At 43.5% G+C, this 23,689-nt stretch overlaps 1 protein-coding gene across 2 annotated transcripts in view; it reads left to right on the forward strand.

The window, feature by feature from the left end:
• The window catches only part of PRICKLE2 (prickle planar cell polarity protein 2), a 338,795-nt gene that overhangs the window by 154,217 nt on the left and 160,889 nt on the right, over nucleotides 1-23,689 (forward strand). The window contains exon 1 of one of the 2 annotated variants that reach the window (XM_020904678.2): nucleotides 12,749-13,050. The exons of the other annotated variant lie outside the window; for it this stretch is intronic. The gene's annotated coding sequence lies outside the window, so the exon portion shown is untranslated. Of the gene's footprint in view, nucleotides 1-12,748; nucleotides 13,051-23,689 lie in introns of those variants that run through there. 2 annotated transcript variants of the gene reach the window in all.

A 23,689-nucleotide genomic window follows, 5' to 3' on the forward strand; every position in this document is an offset into this window, starting at 1 on the left:
AGCTTTAAATGTCCAAGCTGGAAACTAAAGTAATTATCAAAGTTATCTCTTCTACTGTGTATTGCATCCACAGCCTGGAATTGGGAGGAGACCCTTTTAAAGGGAATGAACTTCAGAGTGGCCAGATAGTGATATAGAATTAGAGGGGACTCATTGACTGGCTTGTTTCATGATCTCAGCCCAGAACTACCATCCTCTCCCTTCTTTCATTCCCTGGCAAACTCTCCTTTCTCTCCCTTCTTTTCTTTCACACATACAGGCAGGTTTTCCCAAGAGTCCACATTCTCCAAGGGGTGATTCTGCTGCCTCGGGGCATTTGCTTATGTCTAGAGATATTTGGGGTCATCATAACTATCGGGGATACTGAAGGCATCCAGTGGGTAGAGGCCAGGGATGCTATTCAACATCTTGCATGCACAGGACAGTCCCTCCAACCAAGCATCATCCAGTCCCTATATCGATGCTGCCAGGGTTGATTAGCTCTACAAAATGTCTCTTTTCTGCCACTCCTGGGTCTCTTTTAAGCCTCCATAGTTTTGCTCATACCATTGCATCTGCCTGAACATGCTTCTCCCCTTTTCCATCTCAAGGATTCCTCCTCATTCTTTGAAAGTTGATTCTACCATCACTTTCTTGTACTGGTCCAGGTCACTCTCTCCATAGTACTTTTTCACACCCAGGGTACATCACTCAGTGCTTTATCAATGTGTGTGTGTATATGTATATATAATATATATATATAATCAATGTATATATATACATGCTTTATCAATGTGTGTGTGTGTGTATATATAATCAATGTATATATATATACATGCTTTATCAGTGTGTGTGTGTGTGTGTGTGTGTGTGTGTGTGTATATATATATCTCAAATCTGTCTCTCCCACAAAACTGTGGGTTCCTCTTGAGTGTGAATTTGTGTTTTTTTTTTAAATATCTGTGTCTTCAGAGCTCATTACTATAATGTCTTATGTATAGTAGATGCTCAGTAGGTGTCAGGTGGACAGGTAGATGGATAAATGTATAAGCACATGCAAAGTTCGTAGACATGAACTGCCATCAGCTCTCAGTTTCTGTTCAGTCTTGCAAGTGCATCTTGCGACCGAGATCCAGCAGTGATCTGGATCTCGACATAAACAGTGGTCTGCACATGTGAAGATGGTGTGTCTGGGGGATCTGGAGCAGGATGGCTCTGTTTGGGCTCCTATCCCAGCCACTTACAAACTCTGTTATGAGAGGCAGGTTACTTAACCTTTCTGTACCTCAGTTTCCTCCTCTGAAAATGGGAATCTTCATAGTTGCTGCTTCAGTGGACTGTGGGAAGGATTCAGTGAGAGAGTTCTGTTATAGTCAAGAGTGGGAGGAAATGGGAGGGGTATTCTTTTGCATAATGTTTTCTTATTTTCCAAATTGGAAATAAATAAACTTCTCCCCAACACCCTCAAAAAACAGTGGATGCAGGTCAGCATGGCTCAATGTGGCAGACACCTCCAAAGTCATGTATCTGAAAATTCAGGGCCAGAATGTTCCCATAACCACCAAGAAAAGATATGTCAAGATTTACATCCAGAAAATGAAAATGCTGATACCTAGATCTCATGATTGATGCTTTTGAACTATGGTATTGAAAAAGACTCTTGAGAGTCCCTTGGACTGCAAGGAGATCCAACCAGTCCATCCTAAAGGAAATCAGTCCTGAATATTCATTGGAAGAACTGATGCTGAAGCTGAAACTCCAGTACTTTGACAACCTGATGCAAAGAACTGACTCATTGGAAAAGACCCTGATGCTGGGAAGGGTTGAAGGCAGGAGGAGAAGGGGATGACAGAGGATGAGATGGTTGGATGGCATCACCGAGTCGATGGACATGAGTTTGAGTAAGCTTCAGGAGTTGGTGATGGACAGGAATGCCTGGCATGCTGCAGTCCATGGGTTCACAAAGAGTTGGACGTGATTGAGAGACTGAACTGAGATCTCATATTCATACAGATTACCTCTGTTAGAAATGCTTTTTAAAGTTTGAGGTGTCAGTTTTCTCGGTAAACTGGGAAGTTTACCTTTTAATTTAGGAATAGTCTGTGATAGCTCATTTGGTAAAGAATCCGCCTGCAATTCAGGAGACCCTAGTTCAATTCCTGGGTTGGAAAGAACCGCTGGAAAAGGGATAAACTACCCACTCCAGTTTTCTTGGGCTTCCCTTTTGGCTCAGCTGGTAAAGAATCCGCCTGCATTGTGGAAGACCTGGGTTTGATCCCTGGATTGGGAAGATCTCCTGGAGAAGGGAAAGGCTACCCACTCCAGTATTCTGGCCTGGAGAATTCCATGGACTCTATAGTCCATGGGGTCTCAAAGAGTTGGACATGACTCAGCGACTTTCCCTTTCACTTTTCACTTTAGAATCACCTTGTCAGGAATGAGGAGGGCATAAACCCATCCCATGTTGTCCTGGTCAAATTGAGCTTGAAAGATTTTTCATTATTTGTTGTTGCTTAGTTGCTAAGTCATGTCCACCTCTTTTCACTATTAAAACCATTTTAAAACATAACTAGAAGTAGAAAGAATAGTATGATGAATTCCTATGTAATAGATTTAACAGTTATCAAATTTTGCTGCATTTCCTTCATCTTTTTCCTTTTACTCATGGTTCCTCCCTCCTTCCCCTTCTCCTTTGCTCTTCTCCCTTCTAAGGATTTGAAAGCAAAGTTCAGACATAGTGTGATTTTAACCTTACATACCTAAACATGTTTTCTAAAAAGTGTGGATATTTTCTTACAGGATCTAGCAGCACTGACAATAATGCCTCATTCTCATTTAATTGGAGTGTCATGTTTTTGAGTGTCTTGGATGTAAAAGGGTATGAAGCCATGTCCCCTGAGGAACCGTGCATAGAAGTGGGTTGATAGAAGATAAAGACTTGGGTATTTTTAAAGACACTGAGTGGAAGAATTGGCTGGCTTGGCTCTCTGTGGTCCATGTTAGTGGAGTATCAGCCACAGCTCACTGGGAGTGGGAACTTAATCCAGGAGCCAGCTATCTGCTGGTGATCTGAGCTGCCTCTCTTGCAGGCCTGCAGAGTGAGACTCAGTGGAATGGTTTATTTCATTCATTTTATGAATTGTAAATTGCCAATATCCACTGGATCATTGAAAAAAAGCAAGGGAGTTCCAGAAAAACATCTATTTCTGCTTTATTGACTATGCCAAAGCCTTTGACTGTGTGGATCACAATAAACTGTGGAAAATTCTGAAGGAGATGGGAATACCAGACCACCTGACCTGCCTTCTGTATGCAGGTGAGAAAGCAACAGTTAGAACTGGACATGAAACAACAGACTGGTTCCAAATAGGAAAAGGAGTACATCAAGGCTACATACTGTCGCCCTGCTTATTTAACTTATACACAGAGTACATCATGAGAAACGCTGGGCTGGAAGAAGCACAAGCTGAAATTAAGATTGCCGGGAGAAATATCATGAACCTCAGCTATGCAGATGACACCTCCTTTATGGCAGAAAGTGAAGAGGAACTAAAGAGCCTCTTGATGAAAGTGAAAGAGGGGAGTGAAAAGGTTGGCTTAAAGCTCAACATTCAGAAAACTAAGATCATGGCATCCGGTCCCATCACTTCATGGCAAATAGATGGGGAAACAGTGGAAACAGTGAGAAACTTTATTTTTTGGGACTCCAGAATCACTGCAGATGCTGATTGCAGCCATGAAATTAAAAGACACTTACTTCTTGGAAGGAAAGTTATGACCAACCTAGACAGCATATTAAAAAACCAGAAACATTACTTTGTCAACAAAGGTCCATCTAGTCAAGGCTATGGTTTTTCCAGTGGCCATGTATGAATGTGAGAGTTGGACTGTGAAGAAAGTTGAGTGCCAAAGAATTGATGCTTTTGAATTATGGTATTGAAGAAGACTCTTGAGAGTCCCTTGAACTGCAAGGAGATCCAACCAGTCCATCCTAAAGGAGATCAGTCCTGGGTGTTCATTGGAAGGACTGATGTTGAAGCTGAAACTCCAATACTTTGGCCACCTGATGTGATGGGCTGACTCGTTTGAAAAGACCCTGATGCTGGGAAAGATTGAGGGCAGAAGGAGAAGGGGATGACAGAGAATGAGATGGTCGGGTGGCATCGATAACTCAGTGGACATGAGTTTGGGTAAACTCAACTCTAGGAGTTGGTCATGGACAGGGAGGCCTGGCGTGCTGCAGTTCATGGGGTCGCAAAGAATCGGACACGACTGAGCACCTGAACTGAATCAGGTGTCTGCTGCATTAGGTGCTGAGGATTGGTATGCAAAATAAGACAGATGAAACCCCTTCCCTCATGCAGTTTCCAATCTGTAGCATTGTGTCCCAGAATGGGAGATGGTTTGGGGTGGTCCGGAATTAGTTAATTAACACTGAGTTACACAGAATTAAAAACAATTCTTTTCAGCCTTCTAAACTTTGTAAGTACATCAACAAGGAGATCTCAGTTGGGTGCTAGAGTTGCCTCTTCTTTAAAACTTGATCATCTCCATTTTTAGTCAAGAAAGAACAATGTCATGGCAGTAGCCCTTGGCATGCCACAGTTTCTCACTAAGTATTTTTTGAGTAGTTTGCTAAACATCCTTTCAAAAACGAAACAGTAGAAAAATAGTTAATATAAATTAAAGCCAAAGTGATGCAAGGGATGGTTTTAACTTAGGGGTTTTGCCTGGTTCTGTTTTTCACTGTTCAGATTTGCATACATTAAAACTTACTGTTAGGTTTACAGTTCTGTGGGCATTTACAAATGCATCTGGTCACGCAGCCAGTGTCACAATCAAGACACGTATCTCCTCATCAATTTTTCTCAATCCCAGCTCCCATCTCCAACCCTTGCTTTCTGTGCCTATGAGTTTGCCTCTTCTGGAATGTCACATAATACATTCATACAATATGTAGCCTTTTCAGTCTGACTCTTTCTCTTAGCGCTACATATCTGTGATTCATCCACCGTGTTGCTTATGTTTGGTCCTTTTACTCACTGGGTCATATTCTATTGTGTGGATGTCCCACAACTTGTTTATTCACATAAATAATAATATAAGGCCCATGTAGTATGTCATTAATATGATATTTAGTAAAAGCAGATTTAGCAGAAATCCTGCAGGTGGTATACAAATGAGTGAGTCTTGGGAGAAAAAAACTAATCTGACCAATTTATGCATTAAAGGGTTGTTGATGGTTGTTCATCTTTTAATCGCTTACCAAAACCTCAACAGTGTGTTTCATTAAAGTATAAGTAGGTTTCCTGTCATCCTAAGTCAGAGCACAACTTCTGGGGCTTCCAGAACATCCTTTTCATATTCTCTCAATCATGTATTTCCATTTGTTCATTTCCTCCCTCCCGCCTTCCTCCTCCCCACTCCATTTCCTCTCTCTCTCTTGCCCTCCTTGTCTTTCTCCTCAGTCTCACTCTGATATTCTTCCTCCCTTCACTTCCCCGTCTCCTCCCCCTAATATTTCATTGGAGTTTATGTAACTGAATTAATTAGACCTATTTCTCAAGGAGTTGGTTTTCCATAAAATTCACTTTGCAGTTGGCATGACAGAAGAGCTGACATATTAATCAAATGCCACAATTTGTTCTTTGTATCTGAATCAGGCTGGGGTTGGGCTTCCTGCTTATCTGTTGTCCGTTTATACCATTCTGTCCTTCACAGGGAATGAGCCTGGATTCTTTGTGACTGGGCTGGGTGATGGTTGTGAGTGTTGATAGATTGGGTGTGGAAACGCTTAACAGGCCAGACCCTATCTCTTTAGTTAGTGTTACAGAGTCCCCAGGATATAAAGTGTCTTCTGAAAATAAATAAGAGCCTTTCTTTTCCTTCCTTTAGCTGATGATATCAGTACCATTTAATAGAATAAAATGATAAAAATCTTCGTTCTTTCTTAAATAACATGTTAATTGCTGTTCTATGTATTCACTTTGTATTTCTGAAATATATTCACTTTTTAGACATTTTTGTCCCCCAGTGCATTTTAAATCCTCAAGCATACTCAAATTATGTGTATTTTATATAGTCTTAACGTGTGTCTGGTGGGGTGGGGGGTGGCTCTTTGTAGCTAACCAGGAGATCAGAGTCTGCAGCTTTCTCCATTTAGCCTGTTTGCTGCAGAATACAAAGGCTGCTGAAGGATTTGAGTGCATATCTTAGAAGCTCATCAGAAATATTCTGAGCTCCAGATTTTTTTTTCTTTCTCAGCAACATTTCAGATATGGAGGTTCTCCTCGGTTGCCCCTGCTCGTGTTGCTGAATTTAAAATGCCACAGGAAGAAAGAAAGATCTGTTCTGTTTTCTCATCTATGGAATGAGGGGGTTGGACTAGATGGGAGATGTCAGATATATAGCAACAGTGCTGTCACTCCTTCTCCATCCACATGACAGACATCACTAATCAATCACAGCATGCTTTCCTGCCATATGCAGCCTCAGACTTCTTATCAAGGCAGCACTCCAGGAATCTATTACTAATCAATCATTGTTAGCCGAAGAGATAAAATCTATTTTTCTGTTCTGAAACATGATGGGATTTAATCTAGTGCAAATTTAAGTTGTTTTATAAAAGTCAGATCACCATTGCATGGTAGCAGGAAGAATGTTGGAAGGCACGGGTGGTTTCAAGTGAAGATTTCATGTCACTACGTTTTATGCTCCTTGATGGCAAGTGTTGTGTTTTATTCATGTGTTTCCATGTTTACCCAGCCTATAAGTCAAACCTTCTTAGTAGACATTAGATACATGTTTGTTAAATGATGCATGAAGGAATGAATGGAAAGCTTGGCCTTGGCCAGTGCTTTTGTCTCTAAGATTGCACAGTTCAGTACTTCTTCCAAAAGGCAGGCACAACCTTTAGCATTTTTGAATTTCTCTACTGTAATTCAGGCCAATTTTCTAGACTTGTCTAGATAGCTCTGTGTTCTTATCCGCCGAGCATTGACAGGGCCCAGTAGCTTGGTGTCATAGGTTGGACTTTACGAGTTTCTTTTCCATGCATCATCCAAGTCATTCATAAACTTGTTGAGTAATACTGAGGAGGGTCCATCTATTTCTCCGCCTGCTGGACTCTGAATCCTTTCAGTTTACTTTGTGGTTAGGAATCTGAAAGTTTCATGATAAAGAGAAGTCTGTTATAGTTTTGGGATTTATCACTGAAAAGAATCACATGCTTGACACTTATGCAGCCTTCATTAGTTATTTTGGAAGAACTGTATTTTAAGTTCTTTTATTGAAAGGGCCAGATCAAATAACTCTTTAAATTTTGATAGTGTAGTAATGTTATTTTTGCAGGCTAGATTCAGTAAATATTCAATGTTCTTCAAGATAGTTTCTTGAAAAATAAACTATTTTTAGTAGTTAGAGGCTGAAGCCTCTGTCTCTGTCAGCTTTCTGAAGAAAATCGCCTTTTAAAACAAGAGGCATTTTTTTTTCCACCAAGACATTTGATTTCATCTAATAACAACACCAGCTACCCATTTAGTAAAAAAAATCAATTATAGGTCAGGCATTCTACTAAGTGCTTTACATGTATTATCTCTAAACCTCAAAACAATGCCAGGACTTAAGTGATATGAATTCCATTCTACAGATGAGATGAGTGACACTTGGAAAAGTTACATAACTTTGCCAAAGTCAGACTAGATGATAAGTAGCAGTACTGGAATTTAAAGGCAAGCGTAATTCTAAAGTGTTTCCTTCTAAGGATACCAGCTCCCTCAGTGTAGATGTCACCTACTCCAGGAAGCCCTCTATCAAGTACCGCCTTCCCACAAGACTGGTTGAGATGTTCTTCCTCTGTGTTTTTATAGTAGTATAGTTTATGCCCCCTTATAGCTGTCTCAGTAATAAAGAATGCTGCTTCAGGAGATGCGGGTTCAGTGGGTCAGGAAGATCCCCTGGAGAAGGAAACGACCATGCAGTCCAGTATTCTTGCCTGGGAAATGACATGGACAGAGGAGCCTCGAGGGCTGCAGTCCACTGGTCACAGAAGAGTCAGACACCAACTTAGTGACTGGGCAACAACAAATGATGACACTCTCCCTCTGTTTATCTGCTTCCTCTACCAGCAGAGGAAGATTCCTGGGAACAGGGGCTTTGCCTTTCTGTTCATTTGGTTTTTGTGTGTGAGCTTTCTTCCTGCCACTTTTGTTTTTTTTTTTTCCATTTATTTTTATTAGTTGGAGGCTAAATACTTTACATCATTACAGTAGTTTTTGTCATACATTGAAATGAATTAGCCATGGATTTACATGTATTCCCCATCCCAGTCCCCCCTCCCACCTCCCTCTCCACCCGATCCCTCTGGGTCTTCCCAGTGCACCAGGCCCTAGCACTTGTCTCATGTATCCAACCTGGGCTGGTGATCTGTTTCACCCTAGATAATATACGTTTCAATGCTGTTCTCTTGAAACATCCCACCCTCGCCTTCTCCCAGAGTCCACAAGTCTGTTCTATACATCTGAGTCTCTTTTTCTGTTTTGCATATAGGGTTATCATTACCATCTTTCTAAATTCCATATATATGTGTTAGTATACTGTAATGGTCTTTATCTTTCTGGCTTACTTCGCTCTGTATAATGGGCTCCAGTTTCATCCATCTCATTAGAACTGATTCAAATGAATTCTTTTTAATGGCTGAGTAATATTCCATGGTGTATATGTACCACAGCTTCCTCATCCATTCGTCTGCTGATGGGCATCTGGGTTGCTTCCATGTCCTGGCTATTATAAACAGTGCTGTGACGAACATTGGGGTGCACGTGTCTCTTTCAGATCTGGTTTCCTTGGTGTGTATGCCCAGAAGTGGGATTGCTGGGTCATATGGCAGTTCTATTTCCAGCTTTTTAAGAAATCTCCACACTGTTTTCCATAGTTTCCTGCCACTTTTGTTAATGGCTGAATGAGCACGTCCTTCCAAGGATGTCACTGCTATTTCACCTTGGTGCTTAAGAACCCTGTTAATGTACAGTTAGACCTGCAAGGACCTTCTATAGTTCAGAATTTGTTAATTTGGAGGATGAAAGACTGAGGGAAATATAATCCAGCTCTAAATGTGGAATGGCAGAGTTGCCTCTTGTTATTTTTTTATTTTTATTTTTTTTATTTATTTTTTTTTTGAGTTGCCTCCCTTTAAAGTGCCATTTATTTAATTCTGTCATTGCATTATTAAACCATTATACTTTTCCTCAGTTCAGTCTTTTATTAACTGTACTTTTATGAGTAATTAATACAGACAGATGTTCTTACATTTATTTATTCTGCCTGAGATGCCTTATGCTTCTTGAATCTGAAGATTCATGAGTTTTATAAATTCTAGAAAACTCTTCGCCATTATGCCTCTCCTTAATGTCTATTCTGTGCCAGCGGGACTCCAGTTAGACATATGTTGGCCATTCTAAGGCTGTCCTCCGTATCGCTTAAACATCTTTGTAGTTTTCAACTTTGCATCCCTTTGTGTTTCATCTTGTGTAATGTCCTGAGATCTATATTTCTCTCTCCAGCAGTATTTCATCTTCTGTTTCATCTCTCCATTGAGTTTTTAATTTTAATGAATCTATAGAGGAAAGAGAAGAGTTGCCCTTTTTGGGGGTTTCATTTCTAGCTTTATTGTGTTTAGTCATTTTAAACTTTATTAATGTTCTTTTTCAAAATGTTTTATTACCTCTAACTCTTGAGCCCTGATCCTCATACTTGCTGACTTGTGCCTGTGTTTTGTAATTTTCTATCACAAGCTCATGCTTTGAAGGGTCAGATGTAGCCCAGGTTACAGAACTGACTCTGCAGGAAAATTTTTCATTTGCTTCTGTGGGGAATTCTTGGCATATCGTGAATGGGACCAAGCTTTATATTAATTGTTCAGTTGGAGTTTGCTGATGCTCATTTTAATTGTTCATATTCCACTCTGAAGAAAGGCATAGGCTGAGGGCTTCTAATTCTCAACTTAAATGTTTCCCTCCTGCTCAGACCACAGGGAGACAAGTTTCCTTGGGATGGTTGACAGTTTTTCTAATCTATTTGTTTACCAAGGGTGCAGCCCTCAGGGAGTGTTCCTGGTTTTCTGGAGGAGTCTCCTAACAACTTCCTACTTCTGCTTGTTCCAGAGCCTCATCTTCTGTCCTACTTGGGTATTCAAATCCTAGCCCCTAGGGAACCAAGACAGACTGCTCTCCTGTTGCCAACTATCTTCCCTTCTGCCTCATATACCCAGCATGAATTTGCGTGTTCACCATTCTCGTTTTTAGTTACTACTTTTTGCTACCTGGGTACTCTCCTTTCTTAACTGTGAGTCAGCTAAGCCCTTAAAATAATTTTGGCTATATTTTATCTAGTGTATCTAGGGTCTTTGAAGAGTTGGAATTTTCAGACTGTCATCATTTACTATCTTGCCAGATCCAGGAGCTTATTACAAGCTCATGGTAAAATAATCAAGTAATACATGAAAATAAATGGTGAAATAGTAGTCTTCTTCCCACTGTAGACCTGCTTAGTTCTCAAACCACCTTGCCAAGAATAATAACCTTTACCATTTTCTTAGGCATAGTTCTAGAATCATTTTATGCACATATAGCATACATATGTATATGTAACAAATGCATGCATGCTTAGTCACTCAGTCATGTCCAGCTGTTTTGTGACCCCATGGACTATAGCCCTCCAGGCACCTCTGTCCATGGGATTTCCCAGGCAAGAATACTGGAGTGGGAAACATTTCCTTCTCCAGAGGATCTTCCCAACCTAGGAATCAAACCTACGCCACCTCTGTCTCCTGCACTGCAGGCGGATTCTTTCCATGCTGAGCAGTTATGGAAGCCCATATAATACATGAAGATTTATTTAATCAAGCAGGGGTATATTTTACCTTCTGCACTGAACTTAGCAATATATTTTGAAGTTTATTGTTTATTAGTGCACTTAACTCTGCTTCTTTTGTTTCATGACTGTAGTATTCCAGAAATAGGTGTTCTGTGATTTATTTGTCCATTTCCCCTATTTTTACTGGGTGATAGTTTTCAGTTATTGTGATATTATAAACTATGCTTCAGTAAACATTCCTGATCACATGTCTTTGCTGACTATACATCTAACAATTCTCTCTGTATATTTTGCTCTGTCTCTCCCCCGTGCTGTGATGGGGATTAATTTCCTGTGTCACCTGAGCTGGGCCAAGGGATGCCCAGACAGTTGGTAACGTTAGTTTAAGTGTGTCTGTGAGGGAGTCTCGGGAAGAGATGAGCGTTTAAATCAGTGGACTTCCGAAAGATTTCCCCTTCACCAATGCAGGTGGGCGCCTTCCAATCTGCTGAGGGTCTGGACAGAGCAAAAAGGTGGAGGAAAGCTGAATTTGCTCTCTTTGCTTGAGTTGTGGCTCCCACATTTTCCTGCCTTCAGACGTTGGCACTCCTGGTTCCCGACTTCTGGACTGAGACCAGGACTTGCACCCCTGGCACCCAGTTCTCAAGCTTTTGTATTTGTCCAGCATGATAACACCAGCTTTCTTGATTCTCCAACAACACACAGAATACAGACCAAGGGACTGTTTCATCTCTGTAACTCCGTATAGGGTGCCAATTCCTATAATAAATCTCTGCATATCTATCTATATATCTTACTATATAGCTCTATAGTTCTATAGGCTCTATAGCTCTGGAAAACCTTTGTACACACCTCCACTCCCACTAGGAGGTGGTCGCCTCAGCACCTTGCATGAGGTCTGGCACTGAGCAGGTACAGAATTCACATCTGCTTTATCGATGACCATGCACTCACCAAGATGCCTAACCAGTAGGCAGATCATCCCAACCCCCAGGAATTATATTCCGATTTCAGAAACACCAGCTCTTGACTATCTAGTGGTCTGTAGCTGTTGATTGGGCATGTACCTCCTAGTCCAGATTTGCACTAACACCATCATTACAACAACCCCATGAGATTTCATGATCATGCTTTACGATCAAGGAAACTGAGGCACAGGTTCCACAACTTGTAAGAGGCTGAAACGACAATGGAAACCACTGGCCTCTTGAATATCACCTTTTAATTAACATTTGTCTTGTCACAGCAAACATGAGATGTGTCAGTGTTCATTCCTTCGTTTATTCATTCATTTGTTCCATCAACAAATATTTACTGAGAGCTCCCAGTGTTCCAGGCAGGACGTAGGTAACACAGTGTGGTGAGAGATGGAGACACCCCTGCAGTGGTAGGATTTACAGTATAAAGGGAGAGACAGATTAAGCAAAAAACAGTGAATGTGTGATGAGTGCCCCCAAGGTTGGGGGGGGTGATAATAGTGGGGAGAATTTGGAAGCACCTAGCTGGGGGTTCTTCCCAGTAATTAAGAGAGTCCCCAAATCTGTGATGAGTGGGCTGAGCCTTGAAGGATGAGCCGGATGGGAGGGGTGACGGCCAAGGGGCAGCCTGTTCCTGCCTTCCCCCTGTGCTCTGCCCTACAGCGGGATTTGGCTTTTGCTGCCCCTGCCAGCGCTATGGACCTCCACAGAGCAAGGGCCAGAGCGCCTGTGTCCTCCGGCTACCGAAAGTGGCCCGTACCCCCTTCCCTACCCCCATCAGCCTTTTCTAATTTTAAAGCAGTAGCTCCCTTGATTGAAATCTCAATTTGGGAACAGGCCTAGGATTGGCCTGTAGCTCGGAATTCTCACCAATAAGCGCCACGGTAGGTGGGGAGGCGTCCCTTTAAGCAGCGGGGAGGCAGCCTGGAGAGCCTGAAGCGTCTCTCTCCGGGACCTGAGAAGTTTTCCTGCATCCGGAGCTGTGCAGGGAGCAGCTGCCATCGCTGAGCCCCGGGAATGTCACCTCCCTCGCGTGGAGCCCCTGCAGGGCCCCCTTTGGCTCCGGGTGGTTGGCGGCGGACGCCCCACTGGGCTTCTTAGCCACAGCCGCATCCCCCGGCCCGGGTCTGCGGCCACTTCCCACCCCCACCCACCACCCCCCAACCCCCTTAGTTCCCAGCGGTGGAGGCCCCGCAGCAGCAGAGATGGAAGGCTGAGCCGGGTAAGTGGCGCCCGAGGGCAGGGGTGCCCAGAGGGGGTGTGTGTGCTCCTGGTGGAGACCAGGAAGAGGGGCCTTAAAGTGGGACAGTAACCTCTGGGAGAGATGCGCCGAGCAGCAGACACCGGGGAGGTCAGGAGCTCCGGGAAGGGGACCTTGGGATCTTTTTGATAGGAGCGTCTCCCAGCCTTTGCGCCCTCGGTTAACCAATAATAGTAACAGTGTCAGGAGTCGCGGACCCTGTTACTGTATTAGGACTGCTTTGGTAGAAACATTTAAACTTCCTGAACTTGCTTTTTTTTCAAGAGCCTTTAATCTCTTAACAGTTCATTTCCCTCAAATGTTGAAAATGTATGGATTGCTCCTGACCTACTTATTTATTTCTCTTAGACTCTCAAAAAAATGTGTGATGTCTCCAGGAAGGTCTGGTTTAAAAGATGATGTATTTCTCCCCACGTTCCCATGGCTCGTTTTGCTAGAACTTTAAAAATGTATATTGCTGTTCTTCTTGGTGGATTATCTGTAATGAAGCAGCTCAGAAATGTGTCCGTTTATTCTCCCTGAATTGGGGGTGGAGGTGGGGGAGAGACCTCCCTCTTCTGGCCTTCCTAGGTGGAATAGAACAGTCTGTGGGATGGGGAAAGCTCCTGGGGGGAGTTTGTTAGAACCCCTGCTCGTCCAGGTTTGCAGATGTGCCCTCTTGACTGCTGGGAGGCTTCGGACTTAGTGAAGCCTGAGAGTCTGCAGATCTGGGGTGCCTAGGCAGCTGTATACTGGGAAATTTCCAAACCAAAATAGTCCATCGGGATTGGAGTGGGGGAGGGGTAAGGTTTATTTAAAAGATGCATTTTGAGCTTCTTCCCTATCCCCAGTTTGTTTTTCCTGAGGTACACATGAGCAAACTTGAAAGCCTGATGCAGAGGGCCGGAGGGGGCGGGAATGGGGTGGTAGGGGTGTGTGTGTGTGTGTGTGTGTGTGTGTGTGTGTGTTTAATAGAAGAGGAGGCTCCTGGAAGAAATGCCTTCCCAAAATGAAGCATAGTCTGATGCATGAATTGCCAAACTCCATTTCCGCCCATATTAAATTATTTTGGCTTAGAGCAGCCTTCGTTTTGCTGGACTGGACTGGCCTTCATTTGCAGTTGTTTAGGTGTTGTGAATCATTTGTATACTTTGAGTTCCTTGCCTTCTGCAAACAGATGTTTTTAGCTGCGCAACTAGTTGAGTAATTAGAGAGATGGACACGGCCCTGTATGTACAGACAGAACACATATCGCTTGGGGAGGATTTGGACCTTTCCTTTTTCAAATCATCAATTGCCAAACCCTCCCAGCCGTTGGGCAACTCAGATAAAGGTGTCAAGTGAGCTGAGCAGTGAAGAATTTATATGTGCAGCTAACTCTGCTCGTCCTGCAATAAAACATCTTCCCATGGGGCCAAAAACTGGGGGGTGGGGGGTGGGGAAGGCTTATAAAAATGATCCTGTGTTCTCAGTCACTGACTCCCCAGCTCTCCCTGGGTTTCTGAGAACCTGCCAGGAGAAACTGTTGACTGGGTGGAAGTTTCAAGAAACGCAGAACAGAAATCAGCACAAGCCCTCCTTGAGCGACTTTTATTTCTGTTTGGAGGAAGGGAACACTTTGTTAGAATAACAAATCGTGGCTGCTTTTCAAGAGCAGAAAACAGTTCGTGTTCCGAAGGCAGATTCATTTTTAAGAGTGTGAATCATTTGGTTTAGGTTTTTTGCTTTTTTTTTTTTTTCCCCTCTTGCGGTGGAGGCTTGGAGATGATTAAATGTCTTGTCTGCAGGAAATTACCAGGAGATTTGAGTATTTTCCCGGATCAGGCTCAGATGGTACACAGCTTTGGGCATAATACAAGAAAGCTCTGTTACCAGGCAGTCCTTCTGCAGTGATACCCTCCACCTCTCCCAGCCTGTCAAGCTCCTTGCTCAACAAGCCTTTTCTTTTTTTTATTTTTATTTTTGGGGTTTTTCCTCCATTTCAGAAACTGAAATAACTTGCTCAGTCCCTCCATGATCTTTTTAAGACAGTTTTATCAAGCCTGCTTCCCCGTTGGCCTCCTCCCATTAGCCTTCGCAGGAAAAGCTCTTGGCTCTTTTCCCCAAGATTTCCTTTAAGCCCGGCTTGTTCTCCTCAGGGACACAGATGTCTCAAGGAATGAGAGAGGCAGAGATCTGAACTAGTGCTTACCAGTTTGGTGGTGGTGACATTTATGGTCTTTGTAGAGCTGTTGCCGAGAAGGCAGGATGGTTCTGTGTTGGGTTCACCCCTGAAGCACTTCAGTAAAATGAAGAATGAGCAATTAAATGCTGGCCAGGGACAACCACAAGGTCCAGGGCTTTGTGTAGTGTTTACAGAAATCTGCAGTTTCTGATAATCTTACAGATGCTCTGCTCCCCAAGCTAGTTTTCTGAATCTTTTCTGAAAGGCACCTGGTCTCGTGAAGCACCTCTTAGCTGTACAATCAAATAGGAGCACTCTGGGTGAATAGAAACTCAGCATGATACTCTGAGGTCAGTGAGAGGAAGCAGAGGGAATCTCCCCGCCACCCCCCCCCCCCCCAGGTACTAAAACACAGTGGTAATCCTAGTTGAATATAATGAAACTTTATGGAAATTGCATGGAGAATTTCCGAAAAAAGTTTTTTTTTTTTCCCCCTCAAGATCTAAATGGCAAAGGATTCTTTCCCAGTATACTACTTAGCATTTGATTGCCATGCAGTTTTTTTTTGGGGGGGGGGCATTGCAGAGTGTGATGTTCTCTTTTTATACCCTGCTGATCTGTGTGACAAGCAGTGGAAGACTCGTTTTTTGCAAAGATTTCTATCTGGATGTCTTCTAGAAGATATAGAAGATGGAGGGGCAGTGGAGGGAACAGACAGATGCAGGTACTGTGGAACTCGGTGTCGAGGAAAACTCGTGTATGATTTCCCTGCAAGAGTAGCCCAAAGGCCTCTGAGAATTGCCTCACGATTGACTTTTAGTAGTCAGCTTACATACAGCAATCATACCCATTACAAGAGTCTCCCTCTTTATGAAGCACCTTTCCAGGCAAGATGCCAAACATCAGGGAGTGTGTAAGTGACATTGCTTATCACACCTCTGAAAGTTTGCCTTGTGCTGCTTTTTCTTTAAAAAAAAAAAACAAAAACGTGACCACTTGATTTCTTAGTCACATCTACAAAAGATTCCTTTGTATTCACCTTGTAAGGTATAGTTCGGGCAAGGCAGAAAAGGAAAGACGACCTCAACAGAAGTAGGTTACCTTTATTCAGGCAAGGAGGGGCAACAGTCGGCCTAACGACCCGGCTGAATGCTGAGAGGGCTCAGGGAGGCTTCATACTTACAGGGAGGTTTGTGGAAGCGATATGGGAAACGTCAAGCAGGCGGGATATTTTGAGTATTCTTTTGTTGAGATGGCATTTGTTGTTGGGCAAGGGGTGATAAGTCTTCTGGGCGAGTGGAGGGGGTAGAAGGTTTCCGGAGAGGTGGTGATGAGTCCCAAATAGATGCAATCGGCCTGGAGCATCAGGGTGGAACTAAAGTTATGCTTTGTTTTCTCCGAAGTTAGATGATTCAGGAAGGGGCCTTTGAGACTGCTGTTCTCTTTTCTAGGCCCAAAAGACTCCTTCACACCTAGGCTGTTATAACTACAGAAACTTTAATGTTTCCAGGGATTGAGGCTTTCTTTAGGTTTTTGAGGATTAATGATTATCAATTGAGTTAGATTTCAGATAAAGTCTGATTTTGAACCTCGGTTGTGTAGCCTAGAGAAAAGGTCTCATATTAACATGTTAAAATTGATGATGGCAATCAGTAGCTGTTATCTTGCTGAGTCTTTGCCAAGCACAGAATACCATGTCTTTCCAAGCTTTCTTAGACAGTCTAATGCATGAGAATACCCTTCAGAGAGTCTGTTTCTCAGGGTCTCAGGAATGACCTAGAAATCTGTGTTTTAAGAAGCATCTCAGGTGCGTCCTTGGACTCTGCCTGGGGACACACTTGGCTTTTCATTTATTATCCTCTGAAATCTTGACAGTAAGCCCGGCAAAGTAGATGCGGTTATCATCTCTGTTTCACAGAGGAGGAAGCATAGGCTCAGAGAGGTTCAGTAACTCCCCTGGGCCACACAGCTACCACGTGGGACTTAAAACCTGTGACTGTCCAAACTCCGTGTCCTTGGAGCTCACGCCGATCTTAACGGTTTGGACCTGGTGACTCCTCCCCCGACTCTGCGCCACACCCTTTCCTGCCAGGACATCAGAGGTTGTGCCGGGTGGCTGCAGTCCACAAGGGCCTCTTGTGGCCAAATGTCGGGAGGCTGCATGGGGTGTAGGGACTCATGTTCACCGTGGAGGAGCGTCTGGCTCATTTGCCATCAGTTCTCTAACTGCTGGGCCGAGACAACGGAAGGTCAGATTGAGTACTTTGGAGGTGAAGTGCTTTTCAGCCCCGCAGCTTTTGGGATCCTTAAAGCACCTCTGTGTCCTTCAGGGCTCCTTCTCCAGTCCCCAGTGTCTCTCCTTTCTTTCCAGACACTTCCTTCAGGCCCTTCCCATAAGACTGTTCACAGTTCACACGCCCAGCAGGGCTGAAGCCTTTTCCTAGTGCCTGTAAGCTGAGCCCACACGGAACCCTTCTTTTTCCTCCATCTTTTGCATAAACTAACCCCCTCCCCTCAAATAGATTCCTGCAGAAAGCAAATACCAAGGGAAGGTTGTAAAGAAAGGAGCAGAGGCGAGGAGGAGCCTCATTTTCCATCTTCTACTTGATTCCCCCTCGGCCTGACCTGACCTGATTTCTCTTGCCCCTGGGCTCAAGGACCGGGGCTGATTTCCACTTGCTTAATTGCTGCAGGACTGTGATACAGGGCAAACCACTTAACCTCATGCACTTTGCCTCCATTATCTGTAAAATGGAATGTTCATGTCAACCCTTTCTCCTTTGGCTACTAGTGACAGAACGTCTGTGAGAACACTTCAGACTTTGTTCAGACACATTTTGAAGCCATGATCCCGTTGCCTTCTAGCAGTGGTTCCCCTACAGTGTCCTAGGAAACACCTGTATGGCGAATGGTTCTTCTAAACAAGAAAGCAAAAACATGGTTCTATGTGTATTTGGAAGACACAATACCCTATAACTCTCTTCTGAGGCATCACAATTCATACTAGCATATTCAAGGCTCTGAACCCTGGATAGGGAAACCGGTTTTAACTATGACTTTGCACCTTCACTTATAGCTCCATTGGTAAAGAATCCACCTGCAATGCAGGAGACCTGGGTTTGATCCCTGGGTTGGGAAGATCCCCTGGAGAAGGGAAAGGCTACCCACTCCAGTATTCTGGCTTAGAGAATTCCATGGACTGTGCAGTCCGTGGGATCGCAAAGACTTGGACACAACTGAGCGACTTCACTTCGCTTCACTTTGTACCTTCCCTGCTAATGTGACCCCAGAACCCCTTTTGTAGCCTGACTCCCAAACATACTGCAAATGCACTTGGGGCAAATCTGTTACACATCAGGATGTCAGCTATTCTTTTTAGTAGCCTTTAGACAAGTCAGGAAAGGTATACCCATTTGAATGCAGAGTTCCAAAGAATAACCAGAAGAGATAAGAAAGCCTTCCTCAGTGATCAGTGCAAAGAAATAGAGGAAAACAATAGAATGGGAAAGACTAGAAATCTCTTCAAGAAAATTAGAAATACCAAGGGAACATTTCATGCAAAGATGGGCACAATAAAGGACAGAAATGGTATAGACCTAACAGAAGCAGAAGATATTAAGAAGAGGTGGCAAGAATACACAGAAGAACTATACGCAAAAGATCTTCACAACCCAGATAATCATGATGCTGTGATCACTCACCTAGAGTCAGACATCCTGGAGTGTGAAGTCAAGTGGGCCTTAGGAAGCATCACTACGAACAAAGCTAGTGGAGGTGATGGATTCCAGTTGAGCTATTTCAAATCCTGAAAGATGATGCTGTGAAAGTGCTGCACTCAGTATGCCAGCAAATTTGGAAAACTCAGCAGTGGCCATGGGACTGGAAAAGGTCCGTTTTCATTCCAATCCCAAGGAAAGGCAATGCCAAAGAATGCTCAAACTACCACACAATTGCACTCATCTCACACACTAGCAAAGTAATGCTGAAAATTCTCCAAGCCAGGCTTCAACAGTACGTGAACCGTGAACTTCCAGATGTTCAAACTGGATTGAGAAAAGGCAGAGGAACCAAAGATCAAATTGCCAACATCCATTGGATCATCAAAAAACCAAGAATTCCAGAAAAAAATCTGATTTATTGACTATGCCAAATCCTTTGACTGTGCAGATCACAACAAACTGGAAAATTCTTCCAAGAGATGGGAAAGAATTGATGCCTTTGAACAATGGTGGTGTTGGAGAAGACTCTTGAGAGTCCCTTGGACTGCAAGGAGATCCAACCAGTGCATCCTAAAGGAAATCAGTCCTGAATATTCATTGGAAGGACTGATGCTGAAGGTGAAACCCCAATACTTTGGCCACCTGATGCAAAGAACTGACTCATTTGAAAGACCCTGATGCTGGGAATGATTGAAGGCAGGAGGAGAAGGGGATGACAAAAGATGAGATAGTTGGATGGCATCACTGACTCAATGGACATGTATTTGAGTAAGCTCCGAGAGTTGGTGAGGATAGAGAGGCCTGGCATGCTGCAGTCCATGGGGTACAAAGAGTCGGACACGACAGAGCAACTGAATTGAACTGAGACAAGTCACTCCCTTTCTGAATCTCACTTTCCTTCTGTGTGAAATGGGAATACAGAAAGTCCCCTAGATACCGATGAGTTCCCTTCCAAGACTGCATTCCTAAGTCCAGTTTGTTCAGAAGTCCAACAAAGTTAACCTAGGTACCCAACTAACACAATTGGCTATATCGTAGTAGTAGGTTTGCAATACTTTTCACACAAATAATACATAAAAAAGCAAACAGACAGAAACATTAAGAAATTTTTAATCATGCAGTACAGTCACTTGAAAAGCACAGTAGTAACAACTGGTGTACGGGGCTGGCATGGAGTGAACAGGCAAGAAGAGTTACTGATGGGAAGAGGGAGACGAGCTGGGAGATGGTAGTGTTGAAGGGTCATTAACAATAGGGGACAGAGGGCCAGCTGCAATTTCACTCATGCCTGATGTTGACGCAGCACATGTTCACATGTTTGAAAGTTCGCAACTTGAATGTTCATATGTACAGGACTTTCTGTAATAGTGAGACCTGCGTTACAGAGTTTTGGGTACTCTGTAGGGTAAATAAACTAATAGATGCAGGGATCACCTTCCACTGGCCAGGAACGTTTGCGTGAGGGCATCATTCCCTCCTTCCGTGGTTTTCCGCTTCCTTCAGCAGACTCCTGTATCCTACTTGCGGCATCTACCTCTTGCCTCAGTTTTCTTTGCTGCTCTTTCTCCTGAACTGCTCCTATCCTCTTCTCGTTCTCTCCCTTTCGTCTTTATTTGCTCCCTTGCTGACATCATCCAGTCCATGGCTTCCTGCGATGACTTAGGTCTTCAGCCTGGACCTCTCTCCTGAGCTCCAGACTTACTTGTACAACTCTTTTCTGAGCATCTTCATTAAGTGTTCAGTGATCTTCTTGAACCTGAAGTGTGAGAGCACAACTGGAGATGTATTCTCCCTGAGCCTTTACCAGGGCAGCCAGTGGTGACCTCCAGCCACCCAGTTGTTTGAGCTACAAACTTTCAGCATCTTTGATCTTTCTCTTTTCACACACTCCCATGTCCAGTCTAGTGAAAACGAGTCTTTTCACCTCTCCCTCAAAAACAGATGCCACATTGGACATGGGAGAAGATGAGGGAAGCCTGATGGAAAGGGAACTAGAAGTCACTTCCTTGGGTACAAAAACTGCTTTACGTCCTTGGTAGAGTGTGGGTTTCATGGGTATAGGCATCTGTCAAAATGAATCAGACTCTGCATAGAAGATACGTGTTTTGCTGTAGGTAAACTACACCTCAGTAAGCAATATGACAGAAAAGATGTTTATCCCCAATAGAACACCGCTCACCATCTCTACAGGCACAACTTTATATAGGCGACCATTGTTTCTCACTTTGATTACTCAGTAACCTTCCCAAATACCTACTGATTTTAAAGCTTAAATCAGTTCCCACCCTTCCCGCGTGTAATAGCTTCCATCAGCTTCCCATCCAATAAGGACAAAATCCAAACACTTTACCACGAACTTTGAGATGCCTCCCTCTCCCTCACAGTCTTAGCAAAGCCTGACCCTAGTCTGCCTCTGCGAGGACACCTTCCTCCCCAAACAGTCATCCCCATGCTCCAGCCCCTCTGGCCTTTCACATCCAAGGTCCTGCCTGCCTGTGGGCCTTTGTACTTGCTCTTCTTCCTGCTTGGAATGCCCTTCCTCTAGAACTTGGCCTGGCTGGCAGCTTCTCATCATCAACATCCTCAGCTTAAATGTCATTCTGCCAAGATGACTTCCTACCTGGCTTTGCTTTACTACTCCCACCCTGCAACTCACTGTGTTTCTCTTTGCCATGTCATGTTCTTTCTTTTTGTCCAGAGCATTTCTCAAGGTATAAAATATTTATTTTTCTTGGTGACTACTGTCTGCCTTTCCCTAAATCCTTGACTGGCAGAAACTGTGTTACTCAATGTCCATCCTCAGTGTATAATTCGCACCACCTTGTAGGGGCTCACAGAGCTGCCTAACCATGGCCTTGCTCAGGGTCTGACACAGAAACTGCAAGAAAATTGTTACTTAAAATAGATTGTTCAAGTACTTAATGTAGATTGTTAAATTAAGAATATTTTTATTACTGTTCTCAACTCCTTCTTCCTTTTAGGGGATGGAGGTATGACTGATAAGCTTCATAGCCTCATTGATTCCATGTACTTAATGTTTCTTATTTTCAGATTTCTTTTTTAAATTATAAAAGAAGGTCAGTGATAGTTACCCCTTGTGGAAGTCTGTATACCCCACTAAGAAAGGTGTTCTTCCAGTAGGAGTGAGGCATCCATGTTTCATCACCTTCTAAAATTGCATCCCCAGCTAATGGTTTTCTTTGAAGACCCCGAGCTTCTGAACTTTCCTGCTGGGAAAGTTTGATCAGATGCAGCTGCTGCTCTGGGATTTCACTCAGGATGCAAAGATTTAAAAAATCAACTGCAGTTTCCATGAATGGCTTTGGAACTCAGAGGGCAGTAAATGCATGTATATTTTAATTTGTTGGAGAAAATTATGCGCAGAGAATAAAGATTAGACTGCATGTAGAGTGCCCCAAACCCTCCCCTCCCTGCTTCCAAAGGCTCTCACCATCGTTGCTGGAGTTCTAGTTTAAAAATCAGAGCAAAGGTTGTGCATCCTAGAAATGGAGGTGGAGGGGGGAAGTCAATAAATATTGGTGGGCATGAGAACGTCCTTTTGGGGCAAGAAGAAAATAACACAGATGTTTCTGAAAACCCACAAGCTGTGGTTTGTTTATTTGGATTGTCTATTGAGTTACTAGGACAGGAACAGTACATAGATCTTATTTGCCTGGAGCTCTGGTTAAGGACTAGGGGACCCTATCAGAACTTGGCGGATTGTGCTGTGATTGATTAGCAATGTCTGCCATAGGCAAGAACCATGTCTGGTCTTACACATAAAGAATTGTTAGATTTTGAAGGCCCTGTGGAGGTCATCCAGTCCAGCTCTTGATCTGATAACTACTATGCTGTGGTGGTTGTTGCTGTTCAGTCACTGAGTTGTGTCCATCTCTTTGCGACTCCATGGACTGCAGCTCACCGGGCTTCCCCGAGCTGCATTGTCTCCTTGGAGTTTGCTCAAACTCCTGTCCACTGAGTCAGTGATGCCATCCAACCATCTCATCCTCTGTGCTTGGGAGGCTTTAAAAAAGTAATCATGAACTTGGCAAAGTAATAACTCTTAATTTTTTAGGCCTTTGTCCCCTCGTGGGTATCATCGGTGTTGTCAGCATGGCATACTGCAGATCTTCCCTAGGACTGCTCGCTGGGATCTTCCTGTGAAGTTTGGAAACTTCTGCATCACTGTATCCCCTTCTCCAGAAAACATAAAGCACAACAAACATACTAAAGGTCTTGAGAAGTCCAAGTGTAAAGAAACCTGTCTGAGGTTAATTCCCAACCCTGTGTGATCCCAGGATACTTCTCAGGGACTCCTGTGGCCATCTTATAAAATATTGTTTACACGATGGTGTATGAATGCTTAGTTAAGGCAGAGTATGTTCATTTTCTATGGCTGCTTTACCAAATTTCCGTAAATTGCCTGGCTTAAAGCAGCAGTTTATCCTCTCATTGTTCTGGAGGTCAGATGTTTGAAAACCGATGTGTTGGCAGGGCCATACTCCCTCCAGAGGCTCTGGGAGAGAATTCATTCTTTGCCTCTCCCAGGTCCTGACACTGCCAGCTGCCCTTGGTGTTCCTTGGTTTGTGGCCACATCACTGTAATATCTGCTTCCATCTTCACATTGTCTTCTCTTCTAAGCGTGTGTTAAATCTCTCTCTGCCTTTCTCTAATGAGGACACGTACACAGTATCATCTAGGACCCAACCAGATGAGCTGGGATAATTTTCTCCTTTC

This window comes from Odocoileus virginianus, chromosome 26 (genome assembly GCF_023699985.2).
Source record: "Odocoileus virginianus isolate 20LAN1187 ecotype Illinois chromosome 26, Ovbor_1.2, whole genome shotgun sequence".
NCBI classification, from domain to species: domain Eukaryota; kingdom Metazoa; phylum Chordata; class Mammalia; order Artiodactyla; family Cervidae; genus Odocoileus; species Odocoileus virginianus.